Source organism: Physeter macrocephalus, chromosome 13 (assembly GCF_002837175.3).
Source record: "Physeter macrocephalus isolate SW-GA chromosome 13, ASM283717v5, whole genome shotgun sequence".
In the NCBI taxonomy this organism is placed as follows: domain Eukaryota; kingdom Metazoa; phylum Chordata; class Mammalia; order Artiodactyla; family Physeteridae; genus Physeter; species Physeter macrocephalus.
In genome coordinates this window covers 82188780-82200542 of record NC_041226.1, presented here as the reverse complement: position 1 = coordinate 82200542, position 11763 = coordinate 82188780, and the positions used below count along the sequence as shown (strand labels likewise).

Here is an 11763-nt window from a genome sequence, read left to right as displayed (position 1 = left end):
GCGGGCTGGGGCGCGAGCGGGCGGGGGGCGGGCTGGCCGGCGCCTCCCCGCCGCCGCCGCCGCCGCCGCCGCCGCGCCTCAGGCCGAGGCCGGGCCGAGGTGGCCGGGCGTCCGGGCCGCGCTGCGCGGGGCGCGCTTTGTGCGGGCTGGCGGGCGAGGTGAGGGCGCGGGCGAGGCGGGGGCGCGGGCGAGGAGAGCCGCCGCCCTCCCCGCCCGCCCGCCCCGCCGGCGCCCCCCGCCCCCCGCCCCCGGGCCGCGGCCGGGAGCCCCGCGGAAGGGGCGGAGGACAAAAGGGAAAGTGGGGCGAGCCGGCCAAGTTGGCGGCGCGAGCGAGGCGAGGCTGTGCGCTCTCGGCGCCGCTCTTGCGCCCGCTGACCTTTCACTTTGTTCCGAAGAGGATGGCTCGGTCTTGAAGGAAAAGTTGGCCGGGCCGGCGCGCTTCTCCCCGGACAATGCTGCCAGCCCCGGTGGCTGTCAGGAGCAGGAATGCACGACTTCGGTTGATTTCCAGGCAAACCGCTCACGCGGGCTTTGGATGTAAAAAGTTCCCATGCTTTTGTTAATGTTCCTGGCCTCCCCTTTGCTCGTCCTCAGGGATAGTTTTTCCCTTGCTTGTAGGAGCAGAGAAAGCAAACTCTTGTGAGATGGGCCACTAGCTTCCCGCAGAAGGGAAAAGCAGGCGGGAGGCGGTGTGCCCGGGGAAGTGCAGAAACAGTGCGCACTCCGGGCTGACACGAGGGACCAGTTTGGAAAAAAGTGATGATCTAGCAGTTTTTCTGTGAAATTACTCCATGTGTAATAACTGCGGGGACTTCTAAAGATCAGAAAGCTAAGGTGTGTGATAAGGCCCTTTTGCAATAACCTGGTGTGTAGACGTAGTATATTTTTATCCAGGTAATGCACAATCTTTTAACATTTCTTTAATTTAGCAGTTTTGGGGGGTGTGGATGTAAGTAAACTGGGAAGGTGCAGGGAAGTTCCTAAATTCAACGCAAGGACTGTTTATTAGCAGCTTCAACATTCAAGGAGTGTATATTAGGCCCAGAAAAACAGAAGAGGTGAATTAGATAACCCCAAGTCACTTGTAGGAGAGAAGATGTGTAGTGATTATGATATCGTTTATTGAGCAACTTCCGGGTCCCGGACACTGCAAGCCCTTTAGGTAAGTCCTCTCCTTTAGCTTTCTCTGCGCTGTGCAGCCGGTACTGTTATTTTCTATTTAGCAGATGCGGGAAACAAGACTTGGAAGCGATTGAATGACTTGGCCTAGCCAGTTACAGGATTAGCAGTTGTTTGGTGTCTGGCACATAGTAGGTTTTAAATTAATAATTGATGAACAAATCGCCCCAGATGTCTCTGATTCCACAGGCAGCCTTGAATAGAGGGCTTGACTGAGCCAACAGCAATGACAGCTTCTGTCTACTAAGCCCTTACCTGTGTCCAGCCCTGCCTTAGCTGCGTGAATTCACTCATTAAAGCCTGACAGCGATCTTTTGAGGTGGGTACGGTTATATCCCCATTTGCACAGGAGGAAAACAAGGCACAGTGTGGCCCTAGGTTACGGAGCTCGTGGTGGAGAAGATGGATGCAGGTGGTCTGCCTCCAGAGACTGTTGAGCTGTGTCTGTGGCGGTCACTTTAAGCTAATGAAAACTCTGGGCTTAGATTCGTGATCCTAAGTGTTTATTACGGAGGTGCACATTAGGTGAGGGGCCTCCTGGACAGTGGGTAGGCATGAGGTCATCTGTTGCCACTAAATCGGCGAAATGGTTCCTGGCTCAGGGTTTCCCAGTTGCCAGATGATTAAACCAGAAAGTGGACACTTGAAATTTATCTGACTGTATATTTACTTTTTCTTCTTTTCCTTGACCTAGAAAGAGGTCACCACTTTTTCACACTGAAAAGAACTGCTGAGGTAATGAAATGCATCCCCTGTTTTGTGGATTAGTAAGTGGGGGCTCCTGGGGTTTAATGTATGTTCAGGGTTCCCTAAGGCTTTTGACCCAGCAAGACGTTACCTTTCAGCAGGAGGGGCTTCCCAGGCAAATTCTGTGCTTTTCTAGCAGGGTGGCTATTACATGTCTCTTTCTTTAACCTTGTTTTGTGTTTCTTAAAATAATGCACGCACACGCACAGAGTTTAGAAAGTCAAATAGTGCTAAAAGGCAGTAAAGAAGCTACCATTCTCTCCTGCTTTTCAAGAGAGGCAGCAGCCACTCTTAGTCTTTGCCTCATGTTTCTAAATAACACGCTTGTGTTGTCATGCCTTCATTCACCGATTTTAGGCGTTATCTGTTGGCTTTCACTAATGGTAGATGATGATTTCAGTTCTCTCATGCTCTGCTTCTCATTTAGGTAACTCACAGTTGTGGTTAAATCTATATCAGAGTCTTCGTCAGTCTGTTCAGGTCATTTTTTGTGCCGTGCTGAGCTGGATGGTAAACCACAATTGGATATCTTTTCTTGGGCGGATTTTTTTTACTTCCCTTGAGTTAGTAATTGCTTTATTTTTCATTGGCCTGATTCCCCATGAACCTCGGAATAATGTTCCCACACCTTTCATTCTGTAAAATGTTTCTCAATTTAAGTTTTTACCACTCAGCCCTGTCAGCTCACCAGCCGGTTCCACAGTGCTCCTCAGGCACCCCAGCCCAGACGGGATGCTTGTTTTCTGGGCCTGTGCACGTTGCCATCCTCGAGATTCTGGCCTCTTCCCTGCCTCTTAATGCTCCCCTCTGTGTGTTCACTCACTCGTGGTGGAACTCAGTCTCCACTAGCTTCCCAGTAGTTTGTTGGGAGGCAGACTTTTGGAACTTGCATGTCTGAAAATGTTTTTATTTTACCACCGCACTTAAAGAATAAGTTTGGCTGGGCTTGGCATTCCAGGTTACAAGTAATTTTGAAGTTATTGATCCAGTATCTTCTAGTTTTTGTTGTTGCTGTTGAAGTCCAGTTTGATTTTTTTTTTTTTTTTTTTTTTTTTTGGCCACACCGCGCAGCTTGTGGGATTTTAGTTCCCCAGCCAGGAATTGAACCCGGGCCCTCGGCAGTGAGAGTGCGGAGTCCTAACCACTGGACCGCCAGGGAATTCCCAAGTTTGATTCTTAATCCTTAGTAAGCATTATTCCCACATCAAACTTTTAGGATCCTTGCATCCTTGATTTTCCTAATTTTCATGATAGGCCTTAGCTGTAGCCTTTTTTCATTTATCATACAGGGTACTGAGTAGCCTTGAAATCTGGGGATTGATGTCCTTTTATTTATAGGGAGTTTTTGTACTATGTATTTGAGATAGTTTGTTCTTTACTATTTTCTCTGTGTTCTCTTTTTCCATTTCCTTTATTATTATTATTTTTTAAACTAAATTTATTTATTTATTTTTTGGCTGCGCTGGGTCTTCATTGCCATGCGCGGGCTCTCTCTAATTGAGGTGAGCGGGGGCTACTCTTCGTTGCGGTGTGCGGGCTTCTCATTGGGGTGGCTTCTCTTGTTGCAGAGCACAGGCTCTAGGCACACGGGCTTCAGTAGTTGTGGCACGTGGGCTCAGTAGTTGTGGCTCTCGGGCTCTAGAGCTCCGGCTCAGTAGTTGTGGCGCACGGGCTTAGTTGCTCCGCGGCATGTGGGATCTTCCTGGACCAGGGCTTGAACCCGTGTCCCCTGCATTGGCAGGTGGATTCTTAACCACTGAGCCACCAGGGAAGCCCCCCAATTCCTTTATTTGAATGTTGGACTTCCTGTACTTAATATTCTAATTTTTAAAAATCTTTTCTCCTCGTCATGGCTTGATCTTTTCTACTTTTTGGGAGTGTGTTTGACAGTTTTCCAATTTGATACTGAATTTTTAACTTCTTTCATATTTTCATGCTCTTTATTGTTCTTTGTTCCTTTTTTATTGCCTCCTTTTCTTGTTTTATGTATGCAGTATCTTTGCTTATCTCTTAATTTCAGTTAAATTTTTAAAAAAATAAAATTAAATTTTGTTTCCTGCACTTTTTCTGTTTCCTGTGCATTCCTCTTTGCTGTCGTATCTTTTGGTCTCTTTCATTCGTGCTGGAAACCCTTCTTCCAGTGTCTGGTGATCCTTGGCTGTTTATTCATCTTTATGAATAAAGTACTAAAAATGGGAAGCTGAGTGTATTGGGGGGCTTGTTTACTTCTTGCTTTCCCTGGAGGGTCATGACTAATGTTTTTTTTTTTTTAGTGGCTCTCCTCCAAATGTTACTGTCCTCTGGTTCGGTTTCCTTGGAAAGGGAGCCTTCAGTCTCTTCCTTGTGGGATGGATGTTGGAGCTAGGTTAAAGGGCAGGGGGAAGGGGAGGGCCTTCCCAGGGTTCACTGGGTAGCCTTTGCCTAATTCCCTTGCTTTCAGTGAGGTGCCTACTCCTGTCTTTCTTTGTGCTGCTATCCCCTAGTGTGGTACATTCTGGTGGCTTGTGGCTATAGAAGAGTTCTTGTCTGAGTGTGCAGGAGGGGCCGGGGGACCTGAGAGTCCAACATTCCTTACTTGGAGTTTTACACCACATCCCTTTTCAGCTTCAGGCATCACCTCTGGCTTTAGAGACTTTCCATGGTACTGTGGGGCCAGTCAGCCTGATCCTCAGCAGTGACTGCCGTGTTAGGTTTCCCCTTCCTCTGCTCTGTGGAGTGATCGAGGTTTCCTCCAGCCTCCGTCTTCCTATTCATGTTTTGTGTAGGGGTTTGAAATGTTTCCTAGGTGGAGTGCATGTTTCTCTTTCCTGTTCTTGTCTTTTGTTTATCTTTTGATAAGAGAAGGGAGTGGAAAGTCTGTTCTGCATCCAGAAGTCAGAAGCATTTGCTATAAATCTTGAGAAGCAGATTTTCACCCACACTAAAAGCACAGCTATCCTGTGGAAAGGGCTGCCCATCTCAGATCTTATTATGTAGTATGTGGTTCTGGATCATAACCAGGGAAGGTTCTGGAGTCATAACAGAGGTTAGCAAGGGCAGTAAACGTACCTCAGCCCTGATGCCCAAAAGGACATCTGTGGGTAGCTTAGTTGTTGGAGATCCCACACGTGGTCCGTGCCGCAATGGGGGCCAGAGCCCCTGCTTACTGCCATATCACGAAACGGTTTTGTATGTTTGACCACATTTTACTGAGTTTGTCTTTGAAAATAATTTAGCTTATGGGAACCATATTTTGGGCTCTTCCCTTTAGGAACTTTCTGTTATTTGCTATTTCATGGGACTTAGCATGTTTGATGGATGCCGTTATCTTACGGTAGGTGGGCAGTTTGGTTTCAGTTTACATTGCTTGCTCAGCACATCACATAGGGAATGGTGATTGGAGCCCAGTTATTTTGGCCTACCGCAGGGTGGTACAAAGGGCATGAGTTCCAGAGTTGAGAAGTTCTCCCACTTAGTGTCCCACTTTTATTTAACTTCTAGTATTTTCATTTATTAAAACAAAACAAAAACAAAAAAGTCTTCAGTGGTTTTGGATTTTAAAACACAAAAGATGAAGTGGTTCTTTTTTTGTAAAAAAAATGTTTATTTATTTGGCTGCACCGGGTCTCAGTTGTAGCACGTGGGATCTTCGTTGCGGCATGTGGGCTCTTTTAGTTGTGGCATGCGGGATCTAGTTCCCCGACTAGGGATTGAACCTGGGCCCCCTGCATCGGGAGTGTGGAGTCTTAACCAGTGGACCACCAGGGAAGTCCCTGAAGTGGTTCCTTTAACTCTTCAAAGGTGGCATTTCCTTTGAAGTGGTGTCTTCCTAGATAAGAAGTCAGAAGTCACTTTCCCCGTAACATCACTGTCAGTTGATATTTTACTTTGGAAAAGTTTTTGGACTGCTTTCTGCATCCCACTTTAAATAGGTTTGTAAGTTCTGATCAGAGTATATTTAAGATGCTCTTTCCAAGCGGTCTATAAGCACTGATGAGCCCCTTCTCTTTATGAGGTGCTATTCTAGATACTGTGTAAGAAGATATGCAAGTTTATGAGATTGGCCTCTGATTTCACAAAATTTAAAGAGTGTGATAGAGCAAATATTACCAAGCGGGAACTGAGATGGAATCAGTTCAAAGTAAACAAGAAAATGCCCGTGCTGTTGCGCTCATTGCTGCAGGCAGACTTGTGCTGGGAAAGGCCACTTGAGGAAAATAAGTTAGTCCAGGTCCTAAAGGAGGTAAGACATGAAATGGAAGTGCAAGGTACAGTTGTAGATTTCAGAAAGAAATCAGGCATTTTAGAAAATGTAGAAAATTGAAACCTAGAGACCTAAGAATGCCAAACATTTGTCATCTGTTTCTGATCTGAGTGTGCACGTTCGTACTTAAAATCGGCTGTAATCAGTGCGTGCGTGCTGTCTGCACTCTTCTTTCACGGATCATCTCACGTGCTTCTGTGTCTTTTAACATTTTCAGTAGCCACGTGTTGTTTGTTTTATAGATGTCCCAGCTTCCTCGGTTATGGGTTGTGACACTGAAGCCTTTGGTAGACGGTGGAATTATGGGTCAGAAGGGGCACGAGCTGAAGCTGGACAGGTGGGGTCGGGTCATGGAGGGCCTTGTCGCTGTGGTAACAAGTTGATGGTCTCCTGAGCAGTATAGACAGTCAGTGAGGGGTTATTTTAGGGATTCACATTTTAAAAAGATGGAAGCAGGGAGACCACTGAGTAGGCTTGGGCCCTGTGGTGGATTGAGCCAAGGCATATGTGTTTAAATTTATCTTGAGTAGATGAGTTAGTTACATGGTTCAAAATTCAAAAAGTATAAAATTATAAAGTGAAACATCTGCCTCTTTGTCCTCTAACCACTCAGTTCTTCTTTTGGCAGGCTACCAGTATTATAATCATTGAGTGTATACAGACAAATGCATATGTAGATATTTCAGAATTTTTATTGTGGAACTTTTTCATACCTACTCAGAAGTAGATATGGTGGTAGAATGAGCCCCACGTTCCTGTCCCCCGACGTCAACAGTTGTCTCCTCATGGCCACTCCCCAATCCATCCTCAAATATTTTGAAGCAGTTCTTAGATATATTTCATCTGTATTTCAGTTAATATAGATATTTCAGTCAATCAATACTCAGTCGCTGTTCAGATTTTTCATTTCATTTCAAAATATGGTCTATTCATTGCCCTTGATAGGTATCTCTTAATTCTCAGTATATTGATTTCCATGTCTTTATTTTTCTCTTTCAATTAAGTTGGTAAAAAAAATTTATTTATTTGGCTGCACCAGGTCTTAGTTGTGGCACGAGGGATCTTCCTTGTGGCAAGTGGACTTTTTAGTTGAGGCATGCAGGATCTAGTTCCCTGACCAGGGATCGAACCTGGGCCCCCTGCATTGGGAGCGCTGAGTCTTACACACTGGACCACCAGGGAAGTCCTGCAATTAAGTTTTTTAAATTAATTAAAATTTTTTGGCTGCGTTTGATCTTCATTGCTGCGCGCAGGCTTTCTCTAGTTGCGGCGAGCGGAGGCTACTCTTCGTTGCGGTGCGCGGGCTTCTCATTGCTGGGGCTTCTCTTGTTGCGGAGCACGGGCTCTAGGTGTGCGGGCTTCAGTAGTTGTGGCTCGCAGGCTCTAGAGCGCAGGCTCAGTAGTTGTGGTGTGAGGGCTCAGTTGCTCTGTGGCATGTGGGATCTTCCCGGACCAGGGCTCGAACCTGTGTCCCCTGCATTGGCAGGTGGATTCTTAACCACTGTGTCACTAGGGAAGTCCCCGTAATTAAGTTCTGAAGATAATGGTTTATGTGTCCCAAAGTTTCCCATAACCTTGATTTCGCTGATGACATTCTTACTGTGTTGTTTAACATGTTCCTTTGTCCTCTACTTCCTACCATTGATATTTAAGATCTAGAGCTGCTGCTTTCCAGTATGATATCCACTCGCTACATGTGGCTCTTCAGCAGTCCAGATGTGGTTAGTGTGAATTGAGATGTGCTGTAAGTGCAGAATACATGCAGAATTTGCAAGACTTGGTGTGAAAGAGAGAATGTGAAGTATCATGTTAATACTTTAAAAAATATTGTTCGCATGTTGAAATATATATTTTGGATGTATTAGGTTAAATAACATTTATTAGAAGTAATTTGTGTTTCTAATTTTTCTTTTTTTTTTTTTGCAACACGGCATGGCATGTGGGATCATAGTTTCCCAAGTAGGGATCACACGCGTGCCCCCTGCATTAGAAGGTGGAGTCATAACCATTGGACCACCAGGAAAGTCTGTCTAATTCCTGTTTTAAATGTGGTTACTAGAAAATTAAAAATTACATACGTGGCTCACATTATCTTTCCGTTAGACAGCTCTGGGCTGGGGGCTCCATCAGATGTATAATAGGTTTGTCTTTTAAAAAATTTTAGCAAGAATATGTCGTAACTGGTATTAAGTTTTTTATCAGGCACAGTAAATCTTGCTTTGTGATATTAACAGTCATCGATATTCATTGCTCAGAATTGTTAACTCATTAGGGGTTGCAAAATGGAAGTCTTTATTCGTTAGCTGGAATACTTATACAAAGAAAAACTGTTCAGTGACATGAAGTACAACTCATATGGGCAGGAGGTATAGATTCTTTTTTTTTTTTCATTCTTTTTTTTTTTTTAACATCTTTATTGGAGTATAATTGCTTTACAATGGTAGATTCTTGATATTACTGATAGAGGGACTGACACCCAGTAGCCTCCTAATAAGTGCTAGCCAAAGAAAAGCCAGAGAGCTCTCTGTCCTGTGTAGTTTGAAAATTGTTTGCTAAGCTGGTTGTTAAGATGATTTCTCTCCTTGGAGTCTAGGTCCTCTCCTCTCCATCAGATTCCATGGCTGGCATTTAGGCTTAGAGAGTCTTGGTTACTTCCTCATCCTTGCTGTTTGCCTGTGTTCTGTGAACTCCTTGAACACTAGGGTGAAACAAAATGCCAGTTGTCATATGGGCCAGTGAATGGTCACGGGTTCCCCCACCTGTGGCTCAGTCTGCCCTTTTGTTTCCTTCTCTTGTAGAAATGGTCTGCTGGAATCTGTCATTATGGTTTTGTAGTTATCTGTCACCATATTTTTACCAGATTCAATAGCAATAAGACATGTAACCAAAGCATGAAGACTGTTTTTTTGGAAATTGTATCAATATATGACATACATACAGAAACATGCACACAATATGTGTCTGGTGTCATGTATGTCTCTAGACCCTAGATCAAGCAGGGAACATTACCAGAACCACAGAAGCCCCCCTGGACCCCTTGCAGTCTGCCGTGTACTTGCCCAAAGGTCACTGCTATCCTGACTTCTGTTACCTTGATTCATTTTGCCTGATTCTGAACTTTGTATAAAGGACACCATGCAGTGTGTACTTATGTTTGCCTTCTTTTGATCAACATTTTGTCTCTAGGATTCATCTGCGTTGCTGTGTACTGTGGTAGTTTGTTCATTCTCATTACTGTATAATATTCCATTGTCTGGATATAGCACAGTTTCATTATTCATTCTACTATGCATGGACGTTTGAGTTGTTTCAAGTTTTGGGGTTTTCAGATAAGGTGATGTGAACATTCTTATATGTGTCTTTTGGTGAACATAGGTGCATGTTTCTGTGGGTGTATGCCTAGGAGTGGGGGTGTTGAGTCACGGAATGTGCATACGTATTCAAGGTGGTTGTACCAAAGTACAAGTGTAAGGAGGCGCCAGTTGCTCTAAATCCTTGCTAACACTTGATATTTTTTGTCTTTTTCTTTTTAGCCATTCTGGTAGGTGTGTAGTGTGTCTTATTGTGGTTTAATTTGCATTTTCCTGATGACTGTTGATGTTAAGCACCAGTATGCTTTTTGATTATTTTGTTTAGACACTTGGGATGTGCCTACGTAAACTTGTTTTTTTTTTTTTTTTTTTTCCTGCTCGGGGGGTATTTTATTCCTTTATGTGGGTGAATGATATTCCATTGTATGAATATACTGTGTTTTATTTATACATTTATCAGTTGCTTCCTTTTTTTTTTTTGTCTATGATGACTAGTACTGCTATGAACATTCATGAACAGTGTTTGTATAGACATACGTTTGCATTTCTCTTGGGTGTGTACCTAGGAGTAGATTTGCTGGGCATGTGTTAACTCTGTGGTAAGGAACTGCCAAACTGTTTTCCATAGCAGCTTTAGCATTTTACATTCCTATCAGCAGTGTATGAGGATTCCAGTTTCTCCACATTCTTGCCAACACTTGTTATTAACTGTCTTTTAGATTATAGCCATTCTGTTGGATGTGGTGTGGTATCTCATTGTGCTTATGATTTGGATTTCCCCTAATGACTAATGATGTTGAGCATTTTTTAATGTGCTTATTGGCCATTTGTGTATCTTCTTTACAGAAATGTCTATAGAAATCCTTTGCCCATTTCAGTTGGATTGTTTCAGTGGTAAGTTGTAAACATTTTTTGTATATTGAAGATTGTAGATACAAATTCCTTATCGATATATGATTAGGAAATATTTTTTCCCATTCTGTAGGTTGTCCTTTCACTTTCTTGATAGTGTTCTTTGAAGCGCCAAATGTTTTTAATTTTGATGAAGTACAGTTTATTTTCTTCTTTGTGTTTTTGGTGTCATATCTAACAGTCCATTGCCAAATCCATTGTTATGAAGTTACCACTGTGTTTTCCTCTGAGTTTTACAGTTTTAACTCTTATATTGTGGGCTGTGGTCCATTTTGACTTAAATTTGTGTATGGTCTGAGGTAGGGGGTCCAACTTTATTCTGTGCAAGTGGAGATCTAGTTGTCCTAGAACCACTGGTTGAAAGGCTGTTCTTTCCCCCACTGGCTTGTCTGGACACATGTGTTGTAAATCAATTGACCATAAATGTCAGGACTCGTTTATGGACTCTTAGTTCTAGTACATTGGTTTACATGTCTGTCCTTATGTCAGTACCACACTATCTTGAATACTGTAGCTTGGGAAGTATGGGTTTACCAGCTTTGTTCTTGCTCTTCTGGGTCCCTTGCAATTCCATATGAATTTTAGGATTAGCTTGTCCGTAGCTGCAGAAAGCCTTCTAGGATTTTGATAGGGATTGCCTTGATTTTGTGATTCACTTTGGGGAGCACTATCGTCATAATTATCTTTAGTCAGTCCATGAATGCAGGGTGTTTTTTCATATGTTTAGGTCTGCTTTACCGTCTTGCAATGTCTTTTTTTTTTTTCCCTTAGTCAGTTTAGCTAGAGTTTTGTCAATTTTGTAATCTCTTCAAAGAATCAACTTTTGGTTTTGTTGACAGTTTCTGTTTTTCTTTATTCTTTCTTTTTTTAGGTTGGCGGGGGGAGCTGCCTTGCTGCACAGCATACGGGATCTTAGTTCCCCGACCAGGGACTGAACCTGTGCCCCGTGTAGTGGAAGTGCAGAGTCCTAACCACTGGACCGCCAGGGAATTCCCAGTCTCTGTTTTTCTATTCTCTATTTTTAAATTTCCACTCTAATCTTTATTATTTTTTCTGCTTCCTTTGGGTTTAGTTTGCAGTTTCTGGGATCGTTTTTTGTGTGTAAAATATGAGGTGTAGGGATCAGGATTCATTTTCTTCCATATGGATGTGCCCTTGAACCAGCATCATTTATTAAAAAGACCATCCTTTACCCACTGTACTTCATTGTTGCTTTTGCCATAAATGAGAAAAAACCACAGATGTGAGGCTCTAGAATAGACTTTTTCTGTAGTAAGTCCTTACTATCTTCTATTGTCAGCATTTTTTTTTAAACAAGGAATATTCTTTTTTTTTTTTTTTTTTTTTTTTTTTTTCGGTATGCGGGCCTCT

The 11763-nt window shown here is 43.3% G+C and overlaps 1 protein-coding gene across 4 annotated transcripts in view; it reads left to right on the top strand.

Moving 5' to 3' along the window:
* The window catches only part of EHMT1 (euchromatic histone lysine methyltransferase 1), a 151736-nt gene that overhangs the window by 177 nt on the left and 139796 nt on the right, over positions 1-11763 (top strand). The window contains exon 1 of one of the 4 annotated variants that reach the window (XM_055089358.1): positions 1076-1162. The exons of 2 other annotated variants lie outside the window; for them this stretch is intronic. The gene's annotated coding sequence lies outside the window, so the exon portion shown is untranslated. Of the gene's footprint in view, positions 1-1075; positions 1163-1198; positions 1499-11763 lie in introns of those variants that run through there. One more of the 4 variants, XM_055089357.1, reaches the window with a different exon arrangement.